We start from the raw sequence: 15,084 nt of genomic DNA, 5'->3' as shown, positions 1-15,084 counted from the left end.
GAGTATATTGTGTAGGTTCAGTGGACGGCGGAATACCACTGTGGGAGGGGTGGGAAGGACACTGGACAGGACATTTCTCATTTCAGGGCACAACGAGAAGTAGTTGAAACGCTGGCAGAGAATGTAATTCAGTTGCTCCAGTCCAGGGTGGTACTGAGTTATGAGGGGAATGCTCCTCTGAGGCCAGTCAATGGGACTTTGGGAGGTGGTGGGAGAATGGAAAGATAAGGCATAGGAGATTTGTTTTTGTACAAGGTTGGGAGGATAATTATGGTCTGTGAAGATTTCAATGAGACGTTCAATATATTTCAAGAGGGACCGCTCATCACTGCAGATGCGACGACCATGGGTGGCTAGGCTGTATGGAAGGGACTTCTTGGCATGGAACGGGTGGCAGCTGTCGAGGTGGAGGTACTGCTGGTGGTTAGAAGGTTTGATACGGATGGAGGTACTGATGTCTTTGTGACAGTCTTTTCATTATGCTTATCTGCGGCTCGGCATCTCCGCTATATGGTGAGTAACAAGTTCCCTTGTCATGATATTGTTACATCTCATCTTGGATTTTCCATTGTTTGATTTTTACCTGATGGCCTTTCTTCGATCCTGGCTTTCTTCGATCCTAACCCAGGGCTGTTTTCCTTTGTTACTATTTTTGAATGTATTACTATACTCAATGTCCCTCCTTCTTTCTCTTCTTTCTTTTGTTTCTCTTGTCGGCTTACAAACCGCACTGCACCCTCTACTTACAAGCCAGTGTATCAACCGTCTTGGCCGCACTCACCACTGTGCTATAAGATCACGCTGAGTGTTGGTGCAGCATCTTACATCCCACATTATTCCCACCGATATCATTAATCCTATACCTTCAAATGGATCACTGTCCCATATTTTTGTTTGTTATTTCCCGCACCTTTCCGGTGCCACACAGAACCCATCTCCCCCCCCCCCTCTCTTTCTCTGTTCTGAACTAGTTCGCACCCATGGATTCCGCCTCATCCAGTCACATCCTCCACGCTCTTTTTTCACACTTACCCACCCTCAGACCTGCTACCCACAGTAAAATATACAGGGTGTCCCATAAAGAATGACCCAATTTTAAATAGAATTATTTATTAGGAAGAAAGGCCTAACACCAACAAATTGCGTACTAAATTACTCAGAAAAGACAGAACGTTATAAAAATTCATCATAAATGTTCAATATGTCCTCCATTGGCTGCACAGACAACATCTAGCCAATAGCGGAATCATCCCAAACTGAGCGTAAGGTGTCTTCTGTCACTGAAACTACAGCAGCTGCTATTATGGTTTTTAGGTCATCAATGTCATGAGGGAAGGGAGGAACGTAAACACACTGTTCAACATATCTGCACAAGAAGCAATCACATGGTGTTAAGTCAGAGAACCTAGGAGGCCAAGAGTGTAAAGCCTGGTCTCGCGGTCGTGTACACCCTATCCAACACTGAGGCATGTTGACATTGAGGATACTGCATAAGTTTTTGTGCCAGCGTAGTGGTGCTCCACCTTGCTTATTGATGAAATAGTCGGAGTCAAATTGTGGGAATAACCAGTTCCGTAGCACTGCAAGATATGATTGTCCTGTTACAGTTTCTTCCTCAAAAAAGTAGGGTCCATAAATTTTGCTTTGCGAAACAGCACAAAAAACATTCACTTTTGGTGAATCACGTTCGTGTTCAATTGTTTCATGAGGATTTTCGAGCCCCCATATATGCACATTATGACGGTGAACCTTACCGCTAATATGGAAAGTTGCTAATCGCTGAATATCAATTGTGACATAAAAGTGTCATCTTCCATGTCTATAATAGCACTGCTAAAGTCCACTCACTTCACTTTGTCAGTATGTCAAAGAGCTTGTACCAATTGTAATCGGTATGGTTTTAGGGCTAAACGATGCCATAACACACGCCACACTGTCACGCATGGTAACACAAGTTCTCGGCTAGCACGACACACAGTCTTGCGGGGGCTCTGCTCAAATGCTTGTCGGATTTGTTCCACTGTTTGTTCAGGAACGCGTGGCCAGCCAGGACTTTTGCCTTTACAAACGTACCCTGTTTCTTTAAACTGTTTATACCACCGTCGAATGTTCTTTGGTGATGGTGGTTTAGCACGAAATCAAATATGAAACGCACACTGAACTGCCATCACTGATCGAGTACGACTAAATTCAATAACACAATACACCTCCTGTTGCGCGGACGCCATACTGCACAATACTGGCTGAATGCCCCAGGTCAGCACTCGTAGCGATATCTAGTGGATTTTTTCTGAAACTCTAGACCATGCCAACTACATATCTAGCGCTGTTCCAGTTAACTAGTGACATTTGTCTCAATATTATTACAAGTTAAAATCGGATCATTCTTTTTGGGACACTCTGTATATATTTATATATTTTTTTAATTATTTCGTTGTGGTATCAAATGCCAAATGTGGCGTATTGACACCAAATGTAGTGGGTGGGTGCCAGGAGGTGCCATATTAACACTTGGCGAGAACTTTCCAAATGATTTACATGCTCTGTTCACCTCGATCTGCATCACCTGGGCCCCGCAATGCTGAGGAAGCACCCCAGTGGCCTGTGCAACACAACACTGTGTCATGCCAGCCTTGGCTGGCCTGCTGAGTTCCGATGATATCAGGATGGCCGCGCCAGCAGCCAATTCGGCGCTGCTCGGTGTGAGCCGTGGGTGGCCAGCTGCATCCTTCTCCTTCCTGGCGTGGCTGAGACCGCGGCGACGAACAAGCACCGGCTATCCGGCATCTGAATCTGTGGCCTTCGCCTCAGGAAGTCTCCGGCATGTAGTCAGGAGCCGAGATGACTGCCCGCGGTGGCGAGCTGAAGAGTGGCCCACTGCTGGGTGGCTGCGGACCCTGCGTCAGCCTCAGAGGGTCGCACCAATGACCCGCCATGGACTGGGACGCTGTCGCCCCATCTGTTGCTGTGTGTAGCCCAGCGGTGACACACCCTGCTGCCCAGGAGAGCTACCACACTTGAATGAATCTCGTTAGAAAATGTCACCCATTTATACTCGGCTGGGTGCCTCTGTTTCACGTCGCTTCGCGTCGCGTATCCATAACACTTAGGTTGGCCAGTGGCCTTCTTCTGCCTGTGACTTGCGCCCTGGAAACTGCTGTGTGCACCCTCTCCGGCAGTCTAAGCCCCCGTGGCCTCTATTTGCCTTTGCAACTGCTGATATGTGTAATTTACTGCAATCCAGCCTGCACCTGGCTGTAACTTGTGCTCCAAATATTGCACAAAACTAACTTTCCCTATGCTAAAGGGTGTTGCCGCTACAATTTGTATCCTTTTGTTGATCTCTTTGTGACTACATTTTAGTGAATTTTCGCCTTTCGGTTTTATTGACTCTCTGATTTCATCGTGTTTCCCTCTTTTGCATCCATTTCATCCTTCTTGTGATTTTTCACACATATTTGGGTGTATTTTGCAAACTTTTTCGGACGTAATTTTACGTTATTTACATAATTTTTCACATTTTTTCCACCACCATGGACCTTTGATCCTTCCATCTGCATCAATATAGAAAAGTTTCCTTAACCGAAACCCAGTCCCACATACTGTTCCTGTGTTGTTCCTTGTCTTATGGAAACCCCCCTCCCCCAATGGCCTTGTCATCAAATTACCCATCTCCAGGTGCCACCCCTCCTTCTACAATGACCTCCACCTGTTCAGATTCTGCCAGTCCTTAGCCCTCACCAACATAGTCCAACAAAACCCCATCAACCAAGCCCAAAGCTCCTTGCAGTACCTTATCTCCATCCACAAAATTTTCCTGCAATGCAATCCTAAATTCCTGGAACCCATAACACCCATTGAAACTCTTGTCCTCCAGGAACTAGAGCAATGTGCACAAAGCCACCTCAAAAAGCTCTCCACCCTGCTCATTTCCTACTCCCGCCTTGGAATACCACTGTCCACCACTTCTACAACAACCCCCAAACCTCCCCCATGTCCCCTCACAGCTGATAGACCTTGTCTCACAGACCTACTACACTTACCCCACCCTCCAAAACTCCCTCCCACCACCACACAGAATCCAGAACCTAAACAGACCCATAACACAGTCATGAACCTTTACCCACAGAAATATCAGTCCTTTCCAAAGACCTCACATTTTGCCCCACCGCCAAATTCAATCATGCAGGACTTGTCTAAGACCTTCTTTCCTTCTCTCAGTCCCTACAGTGGAAACACTTCTTCACCACCAACCCTACCAATCACACTCAACCAAAGACAATGCTGAACCATGCCTAACTTAGTTCACTCCTCCATCCAACCATGACCCACCCCCACTGCCCCCAAATCACCCAGTTAACTTTCCAGAATTTCTTAACTTCAAACCTTGTCTAACCATCATTCCCAAAATCCCTCAACATGCAAACTAACCTTACGTATGCAGAAAGAACTGCAGTCCACCATCTAAAAACTGATCCTGACCTTAAAATCCTACCTGCAGGCAAAGGCTCCACCACCATTGTTTTGAACCGCAAGGATTACCTGGCAGAAGGACTCTGCCAGCTGTTAGATACTTTCACCTACAAACCTGGCCACGATGACTCCATTCCAGAAATCCAGCAGGATCTCCAGTCACTCCTCAAATCCTTAGGCCCATGCCAGAATCTCTCCCCGGAATCCATCTCTCTGCTCTACATTCTTCCTAAAGTCCATAAATCCAACCACCCAGGATGCCCCTTTGTGGCTGGTTACTGTGCCCCCACTGAGAGAATCTCTGCTCTCGTAGACCAACATCTTCAACCAATTACCCGGAACGTACCCTCGTGTGTAAAAGATACCAACCATTTCCTCCACCGACTTAAACCCCTCACCTGGTTCAGATTCACCGATGATACCTTTGTGATCTGGATTGAGTGTGTGGACACCCTATCCACATTCCTCCAGAACCTCAACTAATTCTCCCCCATTTGCTTCACCTGGTCCTCCTCAACCCAACAAGCCACCTAGATGTTGACCTCCACCACAAAGATGGGTACTTCAGTAACTCTGTCCATATCAAACCTACTAACCACCAGCAATACCTCCACTTCGACAGCTGCACCCTTTCCATACCAAGAAGTCCCTTCCATACAGCCTAGCCATCGGCGGTCGTCACATATGTAGTCAGTAGCGGTCTCTCTCGAAATATACCAAGACCTACACAGATCATAATTATCCTCCCAACCTTGTACAAAAGCAAATCTCCTGGGGGGGGGGGGGGGGGGGGGTGGCACCTACTGCAAAATATAGCTCATAGGATAACACACATGAACATGAAAAAAGATGTGAACATAAAAAAAAAAAGGAAAGTGCCTACTACAAAACATAGCTCATAGAATAACACGTGAATACAAAAAGATGTGAACAAGGCAAATACATAAATCATATACAAAGTAAATACAAGAATAATATATACTACATGTGGAACTAGAGTTTGTTGCTAATAGGAGTTCAAATCAATGAGATTTATGGGTTGTGGTTTGGCCTGTTGTATGCACGATACCTAACCACAAGAAAGTGTTTCTGTGATATCTTCACATGTATGCCTCAACATTGTGTAAACTTGTCACATGCAGTGTCTTTTGTGAGGAGTGCTGTGTCCAAGCATGGGGGCGTATCAAGGTTGTGTGGGGTGGGGGAGAGAGAGAGAGAGAGAGAGAGAGAGAGAGAGAGAGAGAGAGAGAGAGAGAGAGAGAGCGTGAGGGGGGGGGGGGAGAGAGGGGAGGGGGGGGGGAGCAAGGTAGTGAGGTCAGGCAATCTCACAGAACATGCTCATTGTGGGAGCACGTGTAGTGTGGCCACTGTTGACTGCGCATTACCTTTACGGATGGCCCTTTGGCGGTGAGGTAGTGTGGTGCTATGTGACACACAACTGTGATGACTAATGTGAGCTGGGCCCCATGTGGCTTTGTGTGCCACTGGTGGAGGTGTGTCACCTGGAATGTGCACAGGGATGCTGGGGAGGGGGTTCCCCAAGGCTGTCCACCACTGTAGTTGCTGATGAATGCAGTGGGTGTTGGATGCCAGCAGATTAACAGATTGTCAGCCACCTCATGCTAAGCCATTAGGAAAAGACCTTTCCGCGGGTGAGGCACATGACCCACTGCAGGCTGCTTCCACTAGGGGTGGTGTGATGATCCTTTTTGTCTGCTTCCCCTGGGAAAGACCATGAATTAGGTCGCACTGGAGCATCCTGCCTGGCATGGTGAGGCACAGTGCTGGCTAGTCTGGCCCACCCCGTGTTTGTGAAGGAATGGGACTGAGGTGTGCAGGTGTGGCCAACTGCGCTGCACAAAAGAGACAACTCAACTAAGTACAGGATCCACAGCAACGGGTGATGCACACACGCAACAGTGAGTCATCTACAGTCCCCCTCTGGAACAAGAGCCCCTTTGTGAGTAGGTAAAACTGTCTGATTGCTGCCTCCTTCCTGTCCTCCCATTTCTGTTCTAGGTCTGCAAGTCCCAGGTACTTATCCCACTCGTTCTTGATATCTTTCATACTTTTGGTTATGTCCTATTTTAGTGATACATTTCTCATGTAATACAGGCTAAAATGGTATCCTTCTAGATGAATCCTATCAGAGATCTCAACACAATGTCAATGACTGTATCCTAGGGCCCTTTGACATGGATAACTTGGAAATCGAATTCTTGGAGCAGGAGCACCCATCTGGTCAGCCTCAACCGTACAAGTAGTATCTAAACTTCTGGAACCCCCTCAACATGGCAAGTGCTTCCAACTCTGTCACTGAATAATTTCTCTCACTTTTTGTGAGTACACAGATACCAAATGTGCTTGTTTTCTATACCAGGTTCGCATCATGTCTCCCTGAGAAAATCACTAAGGATGCCATGAAGACCTCTGATAAATGTGGCTGATTGCATGGTGAGACCAAAAGGCAGCCTTCTGAACTGATAGCACTTCCCTAATGCAAGAAAATCAATGTACTGCCTGCTTTCAGAATACAACTTGATCTGCCAGAAGCTGCTGCAGAAATCGATCAAGAATACCAGTACCCCACGTAAGTTTCGGAGCGACTCTTCCCACACGTCCGGTCTCTCCGTTTTGGTTTCCCATGTTTACCTGCTTTGCATCAAGGAAGAGCTGAATTGATCAATGTTTCTTTTCAGTGACCTTTGTGAGTTTATTGTAGGTTGATCTAGCTGGCTCAGTTACACTGTCCTCTTTATCCTAGTGATCTCACTGGCCACTTTATGCAGCAGATATGCAGGATTACATATGGCAACATAAAGGGCTTTGTGTGTGGTTGATGCGGAAATGGTACGTGAAGTTTTTGATAATACGAGGCTTTGGCAGAAACATGTCGGTGTTTCCCATCAGAATGTAGTTCCTCTGTTTCTTTTGCCGCCATGTTCAATACTTTCTATCTGTTCAGTGTGGGTCTTTTCTTCAACACAGATGTTCATACGACCGTCGACTGGTTGGTCATTTCTGTCTCCACTATTCTGTATATAACAGAGTTTTAGACTGTTGGGTGGCGGTTGCACCCTAACTGCATGCTCATCGAACCTGATGACAATTTCACCCCCCTTGTTTAGCGTGACCAGGCCTCTTCCTAGGTTGAGTATCGGCTGATGATCTTTCAAGAAATTCATACCAGTGATGATTGGTATTGAGAGATTTGGCCCCACTAGAAAATTTGATTCCAGATGGTGCACTTGGCACATTAATTCCAGCCTAATTTGCAGATTAACATTGGTGCTTTTCCTGGTGATCACACCTTTTATCTTCATTTTGCACATGGTGAAAATCAGCCAACTTCTATCTGCTGTACATCTTTGGAACACCTGTTCTGAGCTGGCCATAATGTAGCTGTCACTGTCCACATTAGTCAAAATTACTGTACGGAGGTCCTCCCTTGCAATCTCCTCCTTTTCTTCCGAGAGTAATTCTTGTATGTCATCATACCGTACTAGGTGTAATCCAGCTATTTCCTAAGCAATTAGTGGAGCTATTACAAATTGGCACTGCTCATCTCTGTTGCCAATTATTACCACAGTTTTGAGGGCCATTAGACAGGTTCAGTCCCCTGGCTTCCTTTCTCTCACCATTGCATTAAATGTACCACTGGCCACACCATCCATTATCTGCCTGCTGGTCATGTTGTTGCTCACACCAGTTGCTTTTGAACCTATGGGGATTATCCTCTCCCTAGTGTTGGTGTTCACAATCTACCAGTTCATGCAGTCCCATTCTTTTCTGTAGTTCATTCTGTGGCACTCATCTGTTATTCTTTCCCTAGGTTTGGTAGTTATTCGCATCATTTACCCTTCTTCTGTCATGCATTTTGCTTTTGAAGAACTAATTAAAGTTCACTCAGCAAACTTCAAAACTTCTGTGTCTTCACCACATTTTCCAACTAATGGTTGTTGACAGCTGAACAGCAGTTTGGTATAGCAAAAGCAAATGATTTCTGTGGCACTGTAAGGTAAGTCTAAAAATTGCTTTTTTGAATCAACACGTCAAACATCTTTATTGGATTCTTAAAGCCTGGTGCTTTGAGATAGGGCCACATCGTGATCTTGTACTCTTGTCTCCCTCCAATAGGTCACGAGAAAAGTGTCTTGGAAGAGGTTATATACATCAACACACTGCAATGTTCCATATTTTTTTTCTACGACGACGCCACCTTGGTTTGTACAAATGAATTTCAGCTTTGTGCTGAGTGGCCAAGAAATGGGATTGATGTTGTAAACTACCCAATCAACACCTTAGAGTGTAGATAACTCCCTCCTCCCCTGCAGGTTTTCAATTTTAGAATACTTAGGAAATACCTGTAGTCGAATGCAGATTCTGCTCTCACGCTTGGGTATGTGAGAGACTGTGTGACATACATGTCCTCCACATTCTGTCTCCTGTCACTACCATAATGTACTGAAATCTCACTAAAGTTTTCCGGCAGTGCTTCATGCATATGATGGTAGTGCGGTAGGAGGGTGCACTTGTTGCAGATGTGCCAGAAATTTGTGTGCCAAAATGTACTCCAATACATGGAGGTATTGATTGCTCCATTAGTGGCTTGGTACTTCAGACGGGGTTCTGGTTGATTATTCTGGCTGCTCCTGTTCTAAATCCTTTTTGAAAGTTACATACTTGATTATCTATATTCGAAATTTTACTCAAATTCTACTGAACTGGATCTCGGAGATGCAACACATATTTGATACTATCAAAAAGTACCTTCACAATGCTATCACTTTGACACACCCTTCACCTTTGGCACAACTGTTCAAACAGTGTACACCAGAGAAATAGTAACCAAGGCAGTTTTACAATAACTGTAAACAGCCAACAACAATAACTACAGTTCTTTTCACAAAAGCATATCAAGTCACAACTGTGGTCAGCATATGACCATGGACTTTTAGGTCTGTGAAGCCATTAACTATTTACCGGAGAATACTGAGGGACATCCGTTTACCATATTCACTAAGCACCAACATTTAGTACACATCATATGCAACCCCAGTAATTCCTCACTGCTTCCATCATCTGGATTGCATTACTGACATTTGCCACATCAACATGGTGGACAATGTAGTTGCTGGCTATCTGTCACACAATAGCAAGCACAATAAGTGTCTTGATAGATTGCAGTGAAATGGCAAAAGAACAAAAGAAGGATCAACAGATAATAACACACTTGATGGACAGTCCCACCAGGTGAACAATGCAACAAGTATTGATTCATGGTGCGGCCTTGCACCTGTGGTGTGATACTTCACAAGGCAAATTACATCCACTGGTTCCAGTTAAGTTCCACAGAACTGTTTTTGACAATCTACATAACTTGTCTCACTCTGCCACCTGCCCTACCACAAAGTTAATGACAGAAGGTTTAGTGTAGTGCGTTGTTGGAAGAGGACCCATTCTCTCTTCAACAGCCAATGCAGCAAGACCAGGTGTCACACCTCCCCACAACATGGAAAATTTGATGCTCCTGAGGAGAGACTACAGCATCTCCACTAGGGGCTGATGGGACCATTGCCAGAATCACATGGCTTCTGCTGTATAATATCAACCATTGATAGAGTGACATGCTAGGTGGAAGCAGTTCCACTGCGGACGTGAATAGCCGAATCAACTGCTCTTGCCTTCGTACAGATTTGTATTGCACATTCCCACTTCCAGCTTTAGTAAATAGGGTGAAACAACATGTTGTTCACATTCATGTGCCCCTCCTCAGGAGCACAACTTGCAGCAGATATTTGTCCACAAGGCATTGAAAGATTTGTGCCATATAGTACTGTGTGGTGATACTATCCAGGCAGCCATGAAACAACCATATTGCAGATCATACAACGTGCTACAGAGTGCTGATAAACATTCACTACTTTACTTAAAGGTAAACCCTCCACTGTCTCCATTCAACAGCTCAAACAGCGTTGGTACTGCTGGACCAAGAAAGTGATGAAGGATTAGCCTCTGAACAAGAGGGTCTTACACCTGCCTCTGATACACCCACTGCAGTCTTCAGCCCTACTCCCCTCCTCCAGACAAAGGGAATGATGCACTAATGTCATCACATAAAGATGACAATGGCATGCCTGCCCCTGATGGATAGAATGACACAGCAACATCATCACTGCGACGCAATACCGACACACTTTCCCGCTCTTGCTGCAGCTGTCTCCTGTGGCCTCTGTCCTTTCTGCATGGGCACATTTTGGAATAATGGTGCCTCCACTTTCCCTACTTTTGGTGCTCCATACTGGAGTGGAAGGGAGTGGGGGGGTAGTGTCACTATGGGTATGCTAGGTGGAAGCAGTTCCACTGCGGACGTGAATAGCCGAATCAATTGCTCTTGCCTTCGTACAAATTTGTATTGCACATTCCCACTTCCAGCTTTAGTAAATAGGGTGAAACAACATGTTGTTCACATTCATGTGCCTCCTCCTCAGGAGCACAACTTGCAGCAGATATTTGTCTACAAGGCATTGAAAGGTTTGTGCCATATGCAATGTTCACTGTAGCGACTGAAATCAAGACTACGGAACATAATGTGTGTCTTGTGTTCTTGTCTTGTGAGCTCTTTGACTAGTCTGTTCGTGGTATCTGACTGAATGTATGTGCATTGCATTGTCTTGTATTTATGCAAAGTGGATCAAATCTGTCATAACTGTATGGAAGTGTTACTGTGCCTCCACACCTGCGTAGAGTTTACCACACATTTATTAAAAAATTTCCATATAAATATTTTTAATGTTGGTGGGAGTGTGCTACAGGAGTTCAGGTCCTATCCCCTACCTAACCCAACACATTGAAAGTTAGCTGTCTAATCCATAGAGTTCGATGTGGAATGCTGCCTATGACTGTTATTAAGTTCAGTCTTTGATCTGAATTTCACTAGAAACACTGCATAACTGTTATTATATTTCTATTTGCTTATTTTACACATAAAGTGTATAATATTGCAAGTGGATATACTCAAGAAGGTTTATAAAAACTTGAGAGAGCCAAATCACCTACTATCCTCCTGCCACTCATAATCAATACAGCAATGGGTACATCTATCATTTTTCTAATTATAAGAAAACATCTGCTAACTGTTCATAATATGACAACAAGCTCCTTTTAAAGTCAATAAATGGATAAGCAAACACAACATGGAATATCATTCAATAAAAGTGGTATCAAAGCATTCAATTTGCTATCTAAGCTGATCTGTTATGTTTCAGTACCCCACAAAGAGTACTTTACATCTGTAGCATGCACAAAACTCTTCTAGGCAATCCGCAAAACAGTGAACAGGTAATAAGTACAAACTTTAATCCTGATGATAGAGCTTTGAACACAAGCATACACGAATGAAGTAATATATATGAAGTATTATACAGTTGGTCTATAATGAATATCTTAGCATTACAAGGAATTTACAAAATAAATGAGACATGCAAGTTTTTAAAGGGTAATCCTTTAAAAACTTTTCTCTTTCTTCGCACAGAATATCTCATCACAGCAGGTAACTGTCCTTTCCAGTATATGATGTGTCAGTCCTGGAAAAATCACAATTTGAATCACTACTTCTGTCAGCCACAGCACTTAGATATAACAATGTATCTCTTTACATATTATTGATAACACAATAAAGGAAAAACATCAGGTAGAGAACATATAAAGAAATACATAAAAATAAAATGAATCTCAGTACCCATAATTGTCTTGTACAGAGAAAGAAAGAAATTTAACCCAGTAATGTTGATGTATTTCATTCAAAATATTCACAAGTCTATGATTCGTATATCACTTTTACAGTTATTATTTTCATATTTAGCTCAGTCTCATGCTTACTGAAGTAAGAATTGTTATACTCTCTAATAGAATGGCATGTATCATATTCAGTGTTAAAATTCAATAACATTCCATCTGGTCTTTATTTTTTGTATCATAATATTTTTTCTCATAAATTCTTCTTCAATAAGTGTCACAGTAGTGCAATACCATTGTCATTCAATATTAGCTTACAAACTCAAAGTGGGTTAGTTGTGTGGCAACAGTATGATATACATACATAAAATATGTGTGCATCTCAAATCTCATTGATTAAGTGGATAGTGCTCTCTCTTTGGAGTTATAGCATAAACTTCACCTATGGGTGATGGACTTGACATTATATTACAATTTTCAATGTGCAGATTAATTCAACAAATGTGATACTTTTCCATTAAAAGAAATTATCTTTTTTGGGTGCAGTTATATAATTAAATGGTGGTAACCAGGTACAGTTAGGCTATCCAGACAAACTATATTCAGTTCACTTCCACTCCTGTTCTGCTTTGAAAAGACAGTATAGTTACAACATATTCAATATTAATATTCAGGGGTGAATAGGCAAAATGTACTGAAAAAAGTAATTAATATTTGCCTTGAATAAAAGTTACTAGTAAATATATTCCATTGTAGTATGGACTGCAACCCTTTGGACAAAGTTAAATTGGCAATTATCATCATAGTCTAATGGCGTGATGGATCAAACCAGTTCATTCATGTTTCACATATACCATAATGATATATTCCTTCAAAAGGTGCAATATTGTAATGTGTTAGCTCAGCCATGTATTATGATTTTCCAGTGTACCATGCCAAAGTAAGTGTGACCCCCCCCCCCCCCAACCCCCCCCCCCCCCTACCCACACAATCAATTGGATCATAGTGGGTTTGGTGTGACAAGGTGTAATAATTCGCTAAGTGTGTAATGTTGCATGTGGATATACTCGTGCTATCACATGGTTCATGAAAGTTTATAAAAACTTGAGAGTGCCAAATCACTTATTAGCCTCCTGCAATCACAAGCAATATAGTGATAGATATATGTGCTATTGTTCTAACTATAAGAAAACATCTGCTAACCATTCACATGTGAAAACAAGCTCCTTTTAAAATCAGTAATTGTCAATGAGTGAACAGGCAATCACAATGTGGAAGATCATTCAATAAATAGTAAGGAATCAATATAGTGTGCTTTGATATAATGTTTAACTGATAGAAGATGTTGTTTGTTGTTGTTGTGGTCTTCAGTCCTGAGACTGGTTTGATGCAGCTCTCCATGCTACTCTATCTTGTGCAAGCTTCTTCATCTCCCAGTACCTTCTGCAACCTACATCCTTCTGAATCTGCTTAGTGTATTCATCTCTTGGTCTCCCTCTACGATTTTTACCCTCCACACTGCTTTCCAATGCTAAATTTGTGATCCCTTGATGCCTCAGAACATGTCCTACCAACCGGTTTCTTCCTCTTGTCAAGTTGTGCCACAAACTCCTCTTCTCCCCAATTCTATTCAGTAACTCCTCATTAGTTATATGATCTACCCATCTAATCTTCAGCATTCTTCTGTAGCACCACATTTCGAAAGCTTCTATTCTCTTCTTATCCAAACTATTTATCGTCCATGTTTCACTTTCATACATGGCTACACTCCATACAAATACTTTCAGAAATGACTTCCTGACACTTAAATCTATACTCGATGTTAACAAATTCCTCTTCTTCAGAAAGGTTTTCCTTGCCATTTCCAGTCTACATTTTATATCCTCTCTACTTCGACTATCATCAGTTATTTTGCTCCCCAAATAGCAAAACTCCTTTACTACTTTAAGTGTCTCATTTCCTAATCTAATTCCCTCAGCATCAGCCTACTTAATTTGACTACATTCCATTATCCTCGTTTTGCTTTTGTTGATGTTCATCTTATATCCTCCTTTCAAGACACTTCATTCCGTTCAACTGCCCTTCCAAGTCCCAAGTCCTTTGCCGTCCCTGACAGAATTACAATGTCATTGGCGAACCTCAAAGTTTTTATTTCTTCTCCATGGATTTTAATACCTACTCCGAATTTTTCTTTTGTTTCCTATACTGCTTGCTCAATATACAGATTGAATAACATCGGGGAGAGGCTACAACCCTGTCTTACTCCCTTCCCAACCACTGCTTCCCTTTCATGCCAATCGACTCTTATAACTGCCATCTGGTTTCTGTACAAATGGTAAATAGCCTTTCGCTCCCTGTATTTTACCCCTGCCACCTTTAGAATTTGAAAGAGAGTATTCCAGTCAACATTGTCAAAAGCTTTCTCTAAGTCTACAAATGCAAGAAACGTAGGTTTGCCTTTCCTTAATCTTTCTTCTAAGATAAGTCGTAAGGTCAGTATTGCCTCACGTGTTCCAGTGTTTCTACGGAATCCAAACTGATCTTCCCCAAGGTCGGCTTCTACTAGTTTTTCCATTCGTCTGTAAAGAATTCGTGTTAGTATTTTGCAGCTGTGACTTATTAAACTGATTGTTCGGTAATTTTCACATCTGTCAACACCTGCTTTCTTTGGTAATGGAATTATTATATTCTTCTTGAAGTCTGAGGGTATTTCACCTGTTTCATACATCTTGCTCACCAGATGGTAGAGTTTTGACAGGACTGGCTCTCCCAAGGCCGTCAGTAGTTCCAATGGAATGTTGTCTACTCCGGGGGCCTTGTTCCAACTCAGGTCTTTCAGTGCTCTGTCAAACTCTTCACGCAGTATCATATCTC

This window comes from Schistocerca serialis, chromosome 2 (genome assembly GCF_023864345.2).
Source record: "Schistocerca serialis cubense isolate TAMUIC-IGC-003099 chromosome 2, iqSchSeri2.2, whole genome shotgun sequence".
NCBI lineage: Eukaryota > Metazoa > Arthropoda > Insecta > Orthoptera > Acrididae > Schistocerca > Schistocerca serialis.
Note: the sequence above shows the minus strand (reverse complement) of the source record.